The sequence below is a fragment of the Rhamphochromis longiceps genome, linkage group LG16, assembly GCF_057381845.1.
Source record: "Rhamphochromis longiceps isolate RC_006_pf linkage group LG16, R_longiceps_female_GT1.1, whole genome shotgun sequence".
Taxonomy (NCBI): Eukaryota; Metazoa; Chordata; class Actinopteri; order Cichliformes; family Cichlidae; genus Rhamphochromis; species Rhamphochromis longiceps.
In genome coordinates this window covers 75,637-93,871 of record NC_140572.1, presented here as the reverse complement: position 1 = coordinate 93,871, position 18,235 = coordinate 75,637, and the positions used below count along the sequence as shown (strand labels likewise).

The 18,235-nt window shown below is 39.4% G+C and overlaps 1 long non-coding RNA gene and 1 pseudogene across 1 annotated transcript; both read right to left on the bottom strand.

Moving 5' to 3' along the window:
* Positions 1–4,284: 4,284 nt before the first annotated feature.
* On the bottom strand, positions 4,285–8,109 carry LOC146650316 (uncharacterized; annotated as a pseudogene).
* A 57-nt stretch (positions 8,110–8,166) lies between these two features.
* LOC146650315 (uncharacterized) lies at positions 8,167–9,865 on the bottom strand. Its single transcript, XR_014908043.1, has 3 exons — positions 8,794–9,865; positions 8,473–8,609; positions 8,167–8,383 (listed from the first exon to the last, which is right to left on the bottom strand). It is a non-coding gene; the product is annotated as an uncharacterized LOC146650315 (long non-coding RNA).
* Between the last annotated feature and the right edge of the window lie 8,370 nt (positions 9,866–18,235).

The following is an 18,235-nucleotide window of genomic DNA, read 5'->3' as shown; positions in this document are numbered from 1 at the left end:
ATATTTAGTTTTTTAGTTTTTTTTTTTGTTTTTTTGTAATTTAAAGTGTTAAAACAACGAAAATATAATTAAAACTTTATATGAATATTTCAGGGAGAAGTAGTTTTAAAAGACTGACCAATTTAAAGTGAAAAAAAAATTAATATTTAATATTTTTATTGCACTTTTTGGGCGTGGTCGATAGTGTGCATTTTATGAAATGCGCTCCTGGAAAAAAAATAAAAGGCGATCGAAATGACTCTTGGTGCCAATCTTTAGTCCATCCAAAGGCCTAATTATAATAACAAACGAATATTACTTCAAATGTTTTTTTTTGAAAATATTAAGTTTTTTTGTTTTTTGGGCCTAAAAAAACAGGGCGCTCATGTAATAAACCTGGGATTTAAAGGGTTAAAACAACGAAAATGTAATTAAAACTTTATATGAATATTTCAGGGAGAAGTAGTTTTAAAAGACTGACCAATTTAAAGTGGAAAAAAAATATGAATATATAATCTTTTTATTGCACTTTTTGGGGGGTGGACGTTTAGGTCCATTAGGGCCTTTAGAGGGTGCATTTTTTAAGGGCCTACCAAGGGTTTTAAGTGGGGAAAAGAAAATTGTGATTTTTTTTCTGCGTTCCATCCAGAGTGAATTGGATAGACTTACATGTGCTGTAATATTTGTATGTATTTTATGAAGGCTCATAAGCGTTTAATTAATTTTCAGACCAACATTTTGTAAAGATAATTTGTGTTTTTACAAAAATATTGAAATGTTTTCAGGTATGTAAATATCAAGCAGGAACCTCAGAAACACACGTAGGGTTGAGGAAGTTCATGATGTGTTTGTTTTATATCAAAATGTGAACAGATGACATGAAAGCAACAGGTGTTACTGTATTCTGTCAGAACTGGATCCAGCAGAAATGTATGAACCTGTTAATGTGTTTATTTTGCTTTTTTTTTTTTCAGAATGGCCTTAAGGAAACTGACTGACAACCGGCCTGAGACGCCGTATTTCCGGCCCCCACCCATTCATATCCGGGTGTTGAAATGTTGTGACCAGCTAAAGGTGATTCAATTCAATTTTATTTATATAGCATCAAATCACAACAGTCGCTTTAAGGCGCTTTATATTGTACAGTAGATCGTACAATAATAAATACAGAGAAAAACCCAACAATCATATGATGTAGACTTTCACATGTATGAACGTGACTATGGAGTAAGATCATAGAAATACATTTCTTTATTTATGTATTTATCAGGTGATCAGCTGGGTTACTGAGGATGGAGAGGTCAAAGCACTGTCAACAAAAAAAAATAAAGTGGCAGCAATCACAGACGGTGAAACAGTGCTAAAGATCACCTTGTTTGAAGAGTTCTCCTCCAAAGTAAAACAGGACATGTCCTACATGATGAGGGGACATGAGCTGAGGGGCCAAGCTCCCCCTTATCTCATCAATATCACTGCGAGGACACAGTTCTTTAAAGCTCCTGCCCTGGCAGTCTCGGAGGCCCTCATCATAAAGGCGGAGGAGCTGCTTAATCCACCTTCCCCAGCAACACCACTAAAGATGAGCCCAACATCTGGAGGGCTCATGACAGTGGAAGGGGAGGTTGTGGAGGTAAATATTTGTGGTTCCATCAGAATTGATATTGCTTCAGGTTTTCAAAGAAACCATTACTTTTTTGTCTTTAAAAGTAAAAATAATAATTTTATTGTTCTTGTCAAACAAACACAAAATTGTGAGAACAAGATCAACCACTATTATTTTGTAAATGGTTGTAGATTTATCATTAACAACAATAATAAAATAATAGATGTAGTAAGTCAAGAAAGTAGCACCTAGATGTACACACACAGATTTATGCAATCACTATAACTGACATTATATTTTAATTGAATTTTCAGTGTTCGGCAGTGAGGACAGTTTGCTCAGGCAAACAACTGGTGCCAATACGCACTCTCCAGCTAAAACAGGTAATGGTGCAACTAAAGTGTAATATTGAAAATGGTGAAAATAGGCATATTTGAGATTTCCATTAGTTAATGAATAAATGTTTCATTCTGTCATTTTTGTGATTTCAGGATGGACATACCATGACTGTCTCCTTGTGGAGGGAGGCGTCAATTGTTGACGTTCGTGTGGGAGATCAGGTAAAGATCTCCCATGTGAAAGTGCACCGCTCCGCCTATGGAGTACAGCTCCAGTCAACTTCCCATACAAAGACTGAGGTATGAAGAAGCCATATGTTTGTACCAACATGTAATAGCAATGTCATTTGCCAAAATGTTTAGAATTATAGGTGGTCCAAAAGATTGACTCTGTTCATCTGGACGTAGCATTTTCAAGTGGGAGAAATGTTTCATCACTCATCCAAGTGACTTCTTCAGTCTCAGCGGACTGCAGGTTTCTGTGGTCTTTGATCAGTGCCCGTGACAATTTGTATATTACTGACCAATTAACTGACCTCCCAGCCTATTGCTTCTTCAGTGGGCTAGTTTCAGTCATTATGCAATGTACTGTTTAAAAGATTGGGTAAAACAGACTGAAGAAGTCACCTGGATGAGTGACAAAACATTTCTCCCACTTGAAAATGCTACGTCCAGATGAACAGAATCATCCTTTTGGGATTTACTTACATGGATCATTGAGCATGCATCAAGACGTGATTACCATATTAAATATATGCTTTTTGTGTATTGACAGACAAAGGAAGATGAAAGTACTCAAGTAACTGTAGTTGGTGTGGACACTGCAGAGCAGTGCAGTGCACTGCAGTCCACCCAGCTGCAAGTTCTCCTTCTAACTGGAGAAACCCTCTTCATTGAAGAGGAAATGTGGAAGCCCTACGAGGAGGAGTTTGAGAAGCACAGGATCACTTTTACTGTAAAAATCAAAGGAAAACAAATAGTACACATAAAAAAACCAGAATAAATATATATAGATATAGATATATATAGATATATATATAGATATAGATATAGATATAGATATGTATATATATATATATATAGATCTATATATATAAATATAGTTCATTTGTTTTGTTTGTATTTTTTAAAATGTTCAAGTTGCTATGTTCATTCATTTAAACAATATTTAAAAGTTATAGTTTCAACTGCATTCTTATGCTAAGTGTTTTTTAATCTGATAAAATCTAATAAATAGCTGAAAATGCATAAAGCAGTCTCATGTTTATTAAATGAAACAGAAGACATGGTTTATAAAACACTCTCTAATGTACAGTTACATTGCATGCTCTGTACAGAGCTTAACAGACTTTTTAAGCACTTAAAACCTTCGATAAAGAACACTCCTGTAGGCCAACAACTGCCTATCTGTATGTTCAACATCATATAATACTGTTTTTATGTGTGTTTTTTAGAAGGCTGAAAGATTATATATGTTTTTCTTAAACAGTTTGAAAACATTAATAACAGTCAGTTTCAGTTTCCCTAAGTGTTGTGGTGTATTAGCTTCTGTGCTGGCTGAAGCCTATCAGGGCAAGTCCATTTAGCTCAGAATTCATATGATTACTACCAGTGTTTATTAGAGTAAAAGAAATAAATGTGAGAAGAACATGTGAGTAGTTTCTTTTAAAAAGCCTCATGGCAATGGGGATAAAGACCCTCCTGAACCTCTGAGTCCTGCAGTGCAGTAAGATGACCCTCTCACTGCAGTTCATCTTGTCCTGTGAGGATGCTTAGGTGGCTGTATTTATTGTTCTCCATTTTAGATTACAACTTCTTCCTCATCTGCTCTGCACGATGTCTGACTGACTCAACATCTTTGCAGACTGTCCTGCATTGTTTTGTTTTGTTTTTAGGTCTGGTGAACTCTTTACCACCTCCTTGGTGTTGGTGTTCAGGAGAAGACTGTTGTCATTGCTTCAGTCAGTTAAACAAATCTATACTAGAAAAATTTGCATTTCCTGCGAAAATGCAGTGTGCATGCTGTAAAGCTGAAGCTGTCTGCTGAAAATAGTTGAAAATAGCTGAAGAAGCTGAAGCAATCAAAGTCAGTGTTTAAAAAGTTGTTGAAATTTTAATAACTTTGCAGAACAACATCAAGTTAGCAAAAATGTAATAACTTATCAGAAATGCAATAACTTAGAAGAAACATAACAATTCAGCAGAAATGTTGTAGTTTACCAGAAGCTACAACTTAGCAGAAATGTAATAATTTAGTCAAAAATTAATAACTTGGCAGAAATATTACAACTTACCAGAACTGCTATAATTTTGCAGAAATGTAATTATTAGGAAAAAAATTTATACAGATAACAGTTGAAAACGATGAAGTAACCTCAAAGTTACTTGTTTAACTGTGAAAAATGACCAGAAACATTAGAAAAGAAAGAAAACCAATTCAATTCAATTTATATAGCGCCAAATCACAACAAAAGTCACCTTAAGGCGCTTCATAGATACAGAGAAAAACCCAACAATCATATGACATATGACCCCTATGAGCAAGCACTTTGGCGACAGTGGGAAGGAAAAACTCCCTTTTAACAGGAAGAAACCTCCAGCAGAACCAGGCTCAGGGAGGGGCGGCCATCTGCTGCGACCGGTTGGGGTGAGAGAAGGAAGACAGGAATACCAGCCAACAGATAAACTGATGTGAAACAAAACCAAGGTAAAATTGCAGAATTTACACAGTTGGTGAAATGTAAAAATGGCAACATAAAAACCCCAAACAAACAAACAAAAAAAAACCAAACAACATTTAGTTAATAAATGCACAAGATGATTCGATGATAAATATGGTACCAATCTACAAAATACTGTCGAAATGAAGTCCACATTGTGATATATTTCAGGTGTGGAGAGTCACACAGCTAAACAATCAATGTGCATATTTAAAGAATCAAATAAAGAACATTGTTGTGGAATAAATTACAGTGAATAATAATCACTGCCCTGCGTTAGAGAGTGACTTATGATGAGGTATTAATTGGCTTAACTTTACCTCTAACAGCTTTTCAGATAGTGCTGTGACCAGGGTGAAATCCATCATAAAGTAACTGTAAACAGTAGAACCATTAGCATGAATGTTATGGTTCTACCCTGATCAAAACTCAAGTCAGCTGTGTGACCTTATATAAAATGATAAAGAGGAACACATATAAATGACCTTTATGAACTTTTCAAAATGACTTTATATGTCTGACCCATTATCTATATATATTAGAGCAGATGTGGAAAACCACTGTTAGACCTACTCTATACTAACACAAACACAGTCAAAAATTCATTGCTAGTGTGACATGTGGTCCTTTTTGCCTTTGACCAATGATATGCTGGTTACTTGGACCAGTTTAGTATTTGCTGTCACAGAGGAATGTTAACCATAAATCCAAAAGACAAAACTGAAAAAATATGTTAATTGCAAACATGTTTTTGCTTAGTAAAAGGATTGAAATTACATGGAAACTGTCACCTTAAAGCCTCATTGTAAATATCATCACAAACAGATGTTTTCCACACGGTTAACAAAGCTCCACCACATCCAATCACTGCATATAAATCTAAAAGAAAACAACAACAAATAAAATGTAATTAACACAAGTGAAGTCTAAGGAGCTTGGAAAGAAAAGCGTCTGGACTTCTTTGAGTTCCTTGAAGACGTTTCACCTCTCATCCGAGAAGCTTCTTCAGTTCTAAGGGTCAATGGTGGAGAGTCCCAGATTTAAACCCAGTGGGAGTTTCCCCCCAAAGAGGGACAAAGAACCCCCTGATGATCCTCTACCTAATCACATGAGCCAAGGTGTGAAAGTGGGTGTGGGTCCCAATCAGCCAGGGTTTCGGGTGAGCTCATTGTGAAACCTGGCCCCACCCTATCATGTGATTTCCCGAGGTCAGGAAATCACCCACGCCCACTCCCAGGGTGTGAGTGGACGTTACGGTGTCTGGGGAGGGAACTCAAAACTGGATTATAGATGGCAGACAGTTGGTGTCATAAACCACCGCCTCTGTTTAAAGATGGTCGCTCACAGTGGACGTAAATGGCTTCTTTCACTCCTCCATCTGTCCAAAATGTGAACATTGGCATCCTCAAAGACTGACCTTTGTCCTTTAGATGCAGATGAACTGCTGAGTCTTGTCCCGTGGAGGTGGCTCTTCTATGTTGTGCCATGTGCTTGTGAAGTGGCTGTTTGGTCTCTCCGATGTAGAAGTCTGGGCATTCCTCGCTGCACTGTACAGCGTACACCACATTGTTAAGTTTGTGTTTAGGAGTTTTGTCTTTCGGGTGAACCAGTTTCTGTCTGAGTGTGTTACTGGGTCTGAAGTACACTGGGATGTCGTATTTGGAGAAAACTCTCCTGAGTTTTTCTGATACACCGGCTACATAGGGGATGACAATGTTGTTGTGTCTGTCTTTCTTATCCTCCCTCGCTGGTGTCTGATGTTCTTTTCTGTGAAGCTGGAATGCAGGCACACTGGACGAGCTTATTCTAAAAAATACAGAAAAAGGAACATTTTATTTGTGTTAAGGCCTAAAAACTACAAATAAGTTATACAATGAACAATATTGAAATACCTTATAGGTGCTGCAGGCCATATAACCAGAATCCAGAGCAATCTCACACTCACATGATGGTGAGGAAAGACATGAGCTCTGCAATGAGGTTTGAAGGCCTCAGTTGGGACACGGAAGAACTCAGAAGACAGCAATACCTGCACAGAGAGACAGAGTAGAAAAAGCATAGATTTGTAATCCATAATGTGAATTAAAACTCAAAAAGTGTCAACAAGTATAATCATTTGAGTGTGGAATTATTTATGCAATAAACAGGATTTAAATTAATTAATTGAATTAAAAAACACTGACATTTTTTTTTTAAATCAAAGATAAAGAATCATACCGCTCTCTGCTCTGAGGATCACTGAGCATCTCTGACAGGAAATACAGTTTCCTCAGTATGAGTCATCATTGATGGTCTCAGAGGTGTGTAGTGTGGCAGCATGATGATGGTCTCCAGATCAGGCAGGAGGTCAGGTGATGGGTGTGTCATCTTCTCCATTGAAGACACACTGGTATGGCAGTTCATAACACAGCAGTCTCCTTGTGGCATGTAGTTATCTGTGCAGTCCAGCACTGATGGATCAAGTTTGGCTCAGCAGTTCATGAAGATGGTGTTAAGATGTTGTTGTTTCAGCTGAGGATGGTGAAGTTTGAAGGTTTTGCCACAAAGGAGACTGTGCCGTGTCTGAAAAAATATATCTACAAAACAAGTGCTTTTAACACCACCCACCCAGCTCAGCCCCCAAGTGTCTATGTAATGCTGGTATGGGGTGTCGGTTACTAAGTCTAATTAGTACATAGGGGATGACAATGTTGTTGCATCTGTCTTTCTTATCCTCCCTCGCTGGTATCTGATGTTCTTTTCTGTGCATCTTTGCTGACTTTATAAACGCCCAATTAGGATATCCACACGTTTTGAGTGCTTCCTTTACATGTGTGTGTTCCTTCTTTTTCCCTTCAGGCTTAGAGGGAACATGTTCTGCCGGGGGGGGGGGATGTGTCCTAATTACTCCAAGTTTGTGTTCCAGAGGGTGATGGAAGTCAAAGAGGAGGTACTGGTCCGTGTGTGTGGGCTTCCGGTAAACTTCGATGTTGAGTTTGCCGTTCTCTTCAATGTGCACAGCGCAGTCCAGGAAAAGCAAACAGTCGTCCTTTGTGTCTTCCCTGGTGAACTTGATGTTTTTATCCACGGCGTTAATGTGCGCAGTGAAGGATTCCACTTCTTGCCTTTTGATTTTGACCCAGGTGTCGTCTACATATCTCTACCAGTGGCTGGGTACTCTTCCTTTGAAAGAGCCAAGAGCCTTCCTTTCCACTTCCTCCATGTAAAGGTTGGCTACAATAGGTGACACAGGGGAACCCATGGCACAGCCATGTTTTTGTCTGTAGAAACCCTCGTTGTATTTGAAATATGTAGTGGTGAGGCAGAGGTCTAACAGTGTGCACATCTGATCGGGTGTGAAGTTGGTCCTGTCTTCCAAGGAGCGGTCTTCTTGCAGTCGTTTTCTGACCGTCTCCACTGCCTCTGTAGTGGGTATGCAAGTGAAGAGAGAGACTACATCAAAGGACATCATGAGAACCTTCACAGACATGACACAAGGGAAGACTTTTGATTTAATAACTAAGCTTAAAACAAGTGTTACCTTTGAATATTTGTGGGAAAAATCTGATGCTACCCCAAGAATACAAAGCCACACTGGAAATGATGACAGGCTTGCAGCCCTCTGTCTTCCTGGAGTGAGGTGCCCGATCAGTAGAAGTGAATTGACAGAAGTCAGTGTCTGTAAGAGTGGCCAAACACTGATACTCTGTCCACTTGCGTAGAGTCTAAGAAGCTGGAATGCAGGCACACTGGACGAGCTTGTTCTAAAAAATACAGAAAAAGGAACATTTTTTTTGTCTGTAGAAACCCTAAAAACTACAAATAAGTTATACAATGAACAATGTTGAAATACCTTATAGGTGCTGTGGGCCACATAACCAGAATCCAGAGCAATCTCACACTCACATGATGGTGAGGAAAGACATGAGCTCTGCAATGAGGTTTGAAGGCCTCAGTTGGGACACGGAAGAACTCAGAAGACAGCAATACCTGCACAGAGAGACAGAGTAGAAAAAGCATAGATTTGTAATCCATAATGTGAATTAAAACTCAAAAAGTGTCAACAAGTATAATCATTTGAGTGTGGAATTATTTATGCAATAAACAGGATTTTAATTAATTAATTGAATTAAAAACACTGACATTTTTTTTTATCAAAGATAAAGAATGATACCTCTCTCTGCTCTGAGGATCACTGAGCATCTCTGACAGGAAATACAGTTTCCTCAGTATGAGTCATCATTGATGGTCTCAGAGGTGTGTAGTGTGGTAGCATGATGATGGTCTCCAGATCAGGCAGGAGGTCAGGTGATGGGTGTGTCATCTTCTCCATTGAAGACACACTGGTATGGCAATTCATAACACAGCAGTCTCCTTGTGGCATGTAGTTATCTGTGCAGTCCAGCACTGATGGATCAGGTTTGGCTCAGCAGTTCATGAAGATGGTGTCTGAAAAAATATATCTAACAAAACACGTGCTTATAACACCACCCACCCAGCTCAGCCCCCAAGTGTCTATGTAATGCTGGTATGGGGTGTCGGTTACTAAGTCTAATTAGTGCATCAGAAAGCGGGGGCTACACCTAAAGCCCACACTTTTTGATGTCTTTGTTTATTAGCAGCTTTTTCCAGCTGCTCAGAGAATTCTGACTTGGCCTTTATCCACCCAAACCCAAACCCACCCGGATAAAGGCCAAGTCAAACTCACACACCATACCAGCATTACATAGACACTTGGGGGCTGATCTGGGTGGGTGGTGTTAAACTGTAGTCGGGAACTTTCAGAAAACTATCCATTTACTTCTAAATCAGTTTTTATACATATTCTGTAAGCTGTACTAATGTTTTTCTCTACATAATGTATCATTATAGACATCTCTGGTAGCCTAAAGATAGTTTATAACTTTTGACATTTTTTACCTGTAAAACATGATAAGCAAAAACTCATTCATCACAAAAACTTTTGATTCTACAAAAGCTACTATAATCAAGAAAATATAATTGTCTGTATTTATTCATGTGACCCATAATAAATACCTGCATTTATGTGGGATTTATTTATTTACTATTTCATATTTTCAAGCCCTTGGAGGGGAAGATCTCGTTTGTTGAGCTACATACGTCACAGTAAAAAGATTTAGTCATTTAAAACATGAGAATAAAAGAAATGATGTTGGTTTAATAAATGTTGCAGCACATTTCAGATCAGAGGTGCATGATAGCAGATGTTCTCTGCTCTGCATGAAGTTCAGCAATGATTTGGTGACATGATTAATAACATTGCAATAAGAAAGGGTCTTCTTACAGACAGAGTAGGGAAGACAATTTTTTCAATGAAAAATATTTTTCATGCTCTACAATCAGTAAACTCTGTAACAAACATGATCTGTAATTGTTTCAAAACTCACCAGACGACTTCATGATTGGCTCGAGGACAGGACACAAAACACAGGGTTGTGGTAACTGTAATATGATCTCAGAACACCTGAATATAGACATTTCGGTGGCTGAGAAATAAAAATGAGGTCAAGCAGGGTGTTCTTGTCTGTAGTGCCAGAAGTGATCAGCTGTGAATACCCTCTCGACTGAAACTGCTCCAGAATCTGTTTTCTTCCACTCTGCAACTGGTTCTCATTAAAATCTCCACACACAATTATTGGGTGACAGTCCATTATTTCAAGTGAATCTAAAAGACTTACCAGGTTTTGCATGAATGGTGTCAAACTGTAGTCAGGGGGTCTGTACACAACAGCAATGAGTGCAGGGAATGGAGCCTGAACCTTCAACACTAAAAACTCAAGATCAGTGACATTATGCAGATACTGTTTTACCTGAACCTGAAAATGATTCCTCAAATACACAACAACTCCCCCACCACTTCTGCTGGCCATGTGAGGAAAGTTTGTGTAGGACACATGTCTGTTGCGTTTGAACATGGTGTAGCCGTCCAAATGAAGACTGTCTGCAACAAAGGAGCCTTGAAGGTGAGACTCAGTGAGACACAAAACATCTGCTAAACACATTTCATGATGACTCTTGATGTCACTGATGTGAGATGGCAAACCCTCTGTATTGTGATGGATCAGTGTAAGAGTGTCAAGTCTGCTGGCTGTTTCTCTGACCTGAAGAAGAGGCATCATTTCCTCAACACTGGCTTGTCTCATGGTTTGGAGCGCTGCAGTTACCTCGGGATTGGCGTAAATCTTTTTCTCATCCAAGTCCTGCAAATAGAGTCCACTGAGAGACGTCACCCTGCTGAGAGCAACGTAAGCCATACCTGGTTCAAAAATGTTCTTCATTGAAACTACAGCTGTCTGTGTTGTAAGACCCTGAGTTTTGTGAATTGTGCAAGCGAATGCTAGCTTTACAGGAAACTGTCTGCGTACTGCTCCTTTAAACTTCAGACTCTCCTCTGCTCTCTCAATGTAAACCAGATCATCAGATGCTGCATTAGCACTGCGGTTGTGTCTCATAGGCTGCCGGTTGTCCATCCTGAGCCCCAGTTTAATTATGTGTCCATCATTTTCAGATCTCACCACCTTTACCAGTATACCAAAAGCACCGTTGACCAAACTGTTTAGTGTGTCCAAGTTTCTGGTCAGCATGACTCGAGCTCCTTCAGCAACATTCAGAGTGTCAGGTAAATCATTTCTCCCACCTGTAAATGGTTTGTCTCTTCGTTCCATTCTGCCTGTACATTTATCCTTCTGGAAATCGTCTGCATTGATGATTATGATGTTTGAATGAAGCTTCTTCAGGGTATCTGTGTTGTGGGATTCCACATTCTTGTTGGTGGCATAAATGTGTAAGACCTCAGTTGGACATTCTTCTGGTGCAGTCACAGCCTGTGACAACAAATCTCTGTCACACTGAGAAAGCTCATCTGTCTTTTCTTTGACTCTAATCCTGTTCAGCATCTCTGCAAAGGCCACATCATCTTTCTGACGCATGATCTCGGTTAGAGTGATCATCTGAAAATGCTCCTGCCATAGGTCAATCTGTTCTGGATCGTAAACACAGAGAGGTTTAGACTGTCGCACTGGTGGCAGCTGGTAAAAATCTCCAACAGCTAAAACTGACATTCCACCAAAAGGTCTCTGAGTGCCTTTGATTTGTTTCAGTCTTGCATCCACATAAGCAAAAAGGGGTTTTGAAACCATTGAAATCTCATCAATAACAATAATTTCAGCATTCATCAGCTCAGATCTGACTTCATCCAGTTGGTTACCAAGTCCTTGAATGGGTGGTTTCAGACTCCTGGGTAGTTTCAGTAGAGAATGTAATGTAGAGCCATTGATAGAAAAAGCTGCTGTACCGGTAAATGAAGTCAGTAAAACAGTTGGATTTGATATGTCAGCTTCTTCTGCATTAGCAGGCAGTCTGCTCAGGATCTTTGATGCTTCAGAATGAATACACTTAATCAGATGTGACTTTCCAGTTCCTGCACCACCATTGATATAGAAGAAAAATGGATCTGGGTTCAAACCACAAACTCGCTGAATACACCAGTCTCTTATGGCATAGAACACGCAGGCCTGCTTCTGGTTCAGATTCTGATACATTACACGTACCACGGCTGGATCTACTGCAGGTTGTTCTCTGATGGCTCTGATCTCTGTTACAGCATCAGACTGACGACTGTAGTCGGGGACATTCTCCTGTTCGTTCTCATCATCAGAATGTCTCTCAGGAAGATTCTCATCACATTGCAGCCTCACAACTTCAGATTCAGGAGCCAGGTTACACCATTCATCAATCACAACATCCCTATTTTTTCAAACTCTTCCAGTGCACTCTCAATATCCTCAGAGTTCTTCTCATACTTGTCTTTATTTCTTTTCACAACCCTTTTCACAGACTCACTGTGGTCTGAACATGGAAGTCGTACAAAACCTGAGTTGTAGAAGGACTGATAGGTTTGGAACCCTTGTGGTTTCAGTTCCTGCTCTGATCTGTGTGGAAGGTAAAGTCTCAACAGTCGACCATAATATTGCTCAGGATCTTTTTCCTGTGAACAGTGGTAATATCTGATTATAGCTGGTTTATCATTCTTTCGCCTTTGTACAAATCCAAGCTGGTTTAGAAGAGGAAGCACATCTTTTCCTTCATTTGGACCACTCACCAACCTGCACAAGGCAGCAAAATCAGCCAGTGACATTTCCTCATATTCTGGGGTCTCAGGTCTGCATTTGTATTTATCACTCAAACTTGTCATCCAAATATTACAACTGTCGTGTGTTGTGCTTTCCAGGAAGCTCATGGGCCGACTCATTTTTACTGGGTTATCATCTGTTGGTACAAATACAACACTGCGGGAACATTTTTTCATTTTTAGGCCACAGACTCGAGTCACACACTCCTGTGCGCTGATTTCTCTCTTTTTTGAGTAAGCCTGCATCACAGCTCTCATTTCATCACACTCATTGACGGTGTTCTTATCAGAGTTGTCAATAACTGTCTTCAGGTATTCAGAGAGGCCAGATTCTTTCTTTGTTATATATTTACAGAGGTATTCTATACATGAATAGGCATTCAAAATGAATGAGACATCTAAATTAGAGTTCCAGGCTTCAAGCAGGTCTGGGTTGTAATTGTTGATCCAACACTCATTTGGGTCACGTTTCAGAATCAGAGCTGTTTTCTTGTTTATGTCTTGGAGGCATTGTTCATACTCATTCATTGTCAAGTTGCATCGTGACAGAATCTGCTCTATGGTGAGGGAAGCAGCTTCAGGTTCCTTCAGCAGGTTCAACAAAGGTCTGAGTTTGGCTTTTGCAGCTTCAGTGTCTGAATCCTCATCCTGTCTCACAATCATTGTTCTTGTGGATGGTGGTTTTGGAAACCCAAATCTACAACCAGAGTTCACACTCTTAAAGCATGTCTTTGTGTGGTTTTTGCTGTGCTTTTGTAGCTCAGTGACTTTTTTGTGCAGTTCAGGTTGTTTTTCTGGATCAGGGAGTTGAGCTGAGATGTATCTGTCAACAAAGTCACAGACAGTTTGGTCGTCATCCACATCTGCTTCTACCTTTTCTCGAATCCACAGCAACATGTGTATATGTGGACTACCTCTGTGCTGGAACTCAACTCTGTAAAAGTAATCAATGATCTCACCAAGGGGCTGTGCAGGAGAAAAAAGCAAATCTCTGAACAAAGCCTCAACACGTTTATCAAACATTCACATGGTGGTTACTGGATTTGATCTTAGAATTTCACACTTTTCTGACCAGTCCAGGGCTTCAAAATCAACCTCTTCACCTTGCTGTCTCTTTATTGCTTGAATCACTTCAGGCCATCTCATCTCAGCAGCAGAGAAAGTGACAAAGAACTGAGGTGTTCCTATTTGGCGAACCATGCTGAATAGATCTCTGGTAGTTTTCTGCCAGTAAGCTGGAGTTCCTCTGAGTGGCTGCATAAATCTGATTGCATCTTTATTTCTTACCAGCTTCTCTACTTCTGTCTTACTTTGTAACATTCCTGATGTGATTTTGCGTCCATCTTTGGTCATAGTTTTACCTTTCCTTAGCTGTATCGTCATACTGGAATTAGCCAAGTGTATTTCAGTGACAAACTGTGAGAAAAACAGGTAATTTGTGTCTTTAGCAAATCTTGCATCAATGTTGAAAAGCCTTGACTTGAAGTATGCACTTGGTGTGAGTTTAAGAAGTCTCTTTTCATCCAGTGTATTCTGACCAGTAGGAAACTGCACAGGAAATGCCATGGCTTCCAAATGAGGAGTTCTGAAGAAGCTAACAGGATTGTTTCTTTCTGCAGGAGCCACACAATATGTGTTATCAGTGAAACAGAGAATCTCTTCTGAAATGTCTACAGGCTGCAGACAACTTTCTAGAGCAAAACCTCCATTGTTCAAATCACTTTCTGGTTCATCTGGATTTTGTTCCTCTGGTTGTTCATCACAGGATTGCATATTAATATCTTGGTCACTTTGAGACTCACTTTCACACAAAAGGGCATCTTTTTCATAGTTGTCAATTTCCATTAAATCTGCTTCATTATAATCATCACTTGCCATGCTGGCTTCATCACTGCTGTCATCATCAGGTAACGTTGGATCACAAAGCAATGCATCATCTCTGATAACAATATCTGTGTACTGTGGATGAATTTGTTTCAGTTTACGCAGAGCTTGAATGAGTTTAGACCAGGTGACAGTCTGGAACAGCTGATGGCCTTTGTAGCACAGTCGTCTTTTCAGCTTTATCCTCATGATCTGTGATTGGCTTCTGATCCTCGGTAAACTGTCGACTGTTTGTTGGACCTCAGATGGTACACACACCACATTACCACGTATGAGTCTCTGTCTCCCCTTTGGAAGAGGAATAATCTTAGCAAATGGTATGCATTTGGCAATCAGATGTCTCTCCAGAATGTTGAGATCACAAAGTTCAGCTGGAATATCCTGCAGTTCTAAACCATTAACAGCAGCAAGCCTGGGCATGCATCCACTTTTGAGGGAACTGTGACATGTGTGACAGATATACTCTTTTTTTCTCTCAACAGGAAAGCTGCAGTGATCATGACATGCTTCATCACACACATGAACATATTTACCAGTTAGACACTGATGAGCTACAGTCTGGTGTTTTGAGTAATTTTCTCTTTTGCAGATTTTTACCTGATTAGGAAAAGAAGCTTTTAGACAAACAGTACAAACATAAGATGGTGCTGACTTAATGTTTGATCTGAAACGAGATATGGCCTCATTCATTAAAGTGTTCTCTGGATGACACTGTAAAGTCTCAGCTGGTCGATGCATCTGGCGATATTTCCGTTTTATATTCATTGCACATCTGATATTATGCATCTGTCTGAAAGAAAAACTGTTCCAATATTTTACTCTCATTCGTTCTCTCATATTGTCCTTGTGTTGTTGCTGAAATTGTTTTTCTTCTCCATACCGCTTTGTCATATAAGATCGTTTTTTCTGTTTAAAATCTTCGCTTTTTTTATATAGGTTATATACATATGACCTCATGTAAGCTTTATGTTTCTCTCTGAATCCAGCACAAGTTCTGTATATTCTTCTTATACGCTCTTTCTGCTTTTCTCTGAATATGGGAGACTCTCTATATGTTCTTGTTACACGTTCCTTCTGCTTTTCTCTGAATATGGGAGACTCTCTATATGTTCTTGTTATACGTTCCTTCTGCTTTTCTCTGAATAGGGGATTGTCTTTATATGTCCTTATGACACATTCTCTTTTTCTCTCTCTAATTTTAGCACTTTCCCTATACATCTTTCTTAAATGTTCTCTCTGTTTCTCCTTATAGGTAGCATTTAATTTATACAATTCATTTTTGTACATGCTCTTTTTCTGTCTGTGATCAGGATCATTACACTTCTTAGTTGAGTTTTTTTTCTTTGTCTTGAAGCTTTCATCAAACCTGTACATCTGCCTTTCTTTCTTCTTCTGATTTTCCTTTCTCTGTGGTACTTTTTCTTGGGCTAATAATCTTCTCCTTATTTTTCTCCTTTGCTGTTTATTATATTTCAGCAGTTTATCTGAGAGTTCCTCTGTTATATTAGTTAAACAGTAGGCAGTGTTTGAATCATTCTGAGGAACAGAATCTGATGTTACCTGCGTTTCTCTCACAGAGGATACAGATGTTTCTTTTTCTAAATACTCAGAAGGAAGATGGTTGTTTTCAGTAGCAGCTGTCTCATTTGAATAATCCACTCTGGATGATGTCACTTCAGTCGTTAAAGTGTCTCTCACAGTCTTCTGTGTCTGGTCAGTAGATCTTTGGGAGTTTATTTCATGAACGGCTTCATTTAAAGCTGGTGCTGTAACAGTTGTAGCTGTTTGTCTGTATTCGGTGGTTTGATTAGCATCTCTTTGGTCAGCAGCGTTTTCACTGTGAAACTCGATGGGCTGTAGCTCATAAGTGCAGCTTGGTGCGATGCTGAACATTCTGTACAAACGTTTGATCCTGTCAATCATGTCATTAAGACGTGTGAATTTCAACATAACTGCAGTTCCACCACTTACACTTAGCGACAATGGCATACCAGTAGACTTACGTGGGTGAGGATCAAAATATGCATATTCACCTGAAGTCAGCCTGCTAACAGCGATGACTGTTCCTCCCATGACTAGCAAAGCATAGCGAACGTCTGAAGCCAAACACTGTAATCCCTGTTCAAGGCTCGGAAAGTGATCTGTACCATCAAATGTGCCGTAATGAGCAAACTGAGACATGTCGACTTGATACTCGTGTGTGCGGCTGGTAACAACTGAGGGAAGTTCATCGCAGGCTAGAAACACACTGTTCACAAACCTCAGTCTGGCATCTGAATAGACGGCATGGCCTTTGTCCAACACACGGTTTAGATCTGCTCTGGTAATAAATTCATCCTCGTGTAAGAATGACAGGAAAACCAAACTGTTAGCCATGCATTGCTGATTCCGGTACTTTCCATACCTAGGAGCGGCCTGGCTTCGGGAAGCACAGACGCTACTCACTCGTGGACTTTCACTGTTTGTAACCTGTACATGAGACTGTCCTGGAGCTTGTCCATCATGCTGTGTTTGTACAGTTAGCTGGGGTTTAGTCTGGATTACCTGCATAACTTCAGGCTCTGGGACAGACACTGAGGGAACACTTCTTTTTACCACATCTGCATAAGACACTGTGGCTGTCTCTCCATCATGCTGTGTTTGTACAGTTAGCTGGGGTTTAGTCTGGATTACCTGCATAACTCCAGGCTCTGGGACAGACACTGAGGGAACACTTCTCTTTACCACATCTGCATAAGACACTGTGGCTGTCTGAACACTGCTCTGCACTTCTGTGCTGGGAAAAGCTGAAACACACACCTTTACCTGCTCACTGCTCTGAGAAACATTCACCTGTTCTTTCTGCTTTTGCCATCTAAGCTTCTGGGACTGCGACCTTTGACTTTTTCTTGGCATTTTGCTGAAGTACAATCTGGAGCTTATATGTGGTTATACACAAATATAAACAAAACTGAACCTTGAAACACAGAAAAACTTATAACTCCTTAAGTTACTGTTAAATCTGAGAAATGTACTATTATACTATAAAACGTTTTTATGAATATATGAATAGATGTTAAAAAGCTGATTTGTACTCCAAACTCAAAAAATAAAGGAAATTCAAAGTTCTCTGGAAACAATTTGGTCCGTTTTATTGTACCTCTTTTAGAAACGGGGTTTCTTCAGCTGGATGTTCTGCAGCAGTCAGGAAACAGGAAGTCTGGGTCCTCAGGCACTTCTCGATGACAATACTGACTGAATACTTACACTGAGTGACAAAATGGGTTTGTCCTTAAATAATAATACTATAAACTTGCAGTCAAATGTTATAGCCAATGAAACAGACTAACAGACTGGATCTGATTTATTATTTATCTGAATGTATGTATTACAAAATAACCAGATTATCTTATTACAAATAAACTTATAAAAAGGTGATATTTTATACAATTGATCAAAGTAAGCCAAACTAGCAGTCCAAACTAAAGTCTAATGCAAAATTAAAATGACAAATGTAGGGCTGTGTAAGTAGTTTCTACTATAAGTTCTACTGTACTGTAATTCTACTACTGTATATTCAACTTGTAATTTAAAGCAAAAT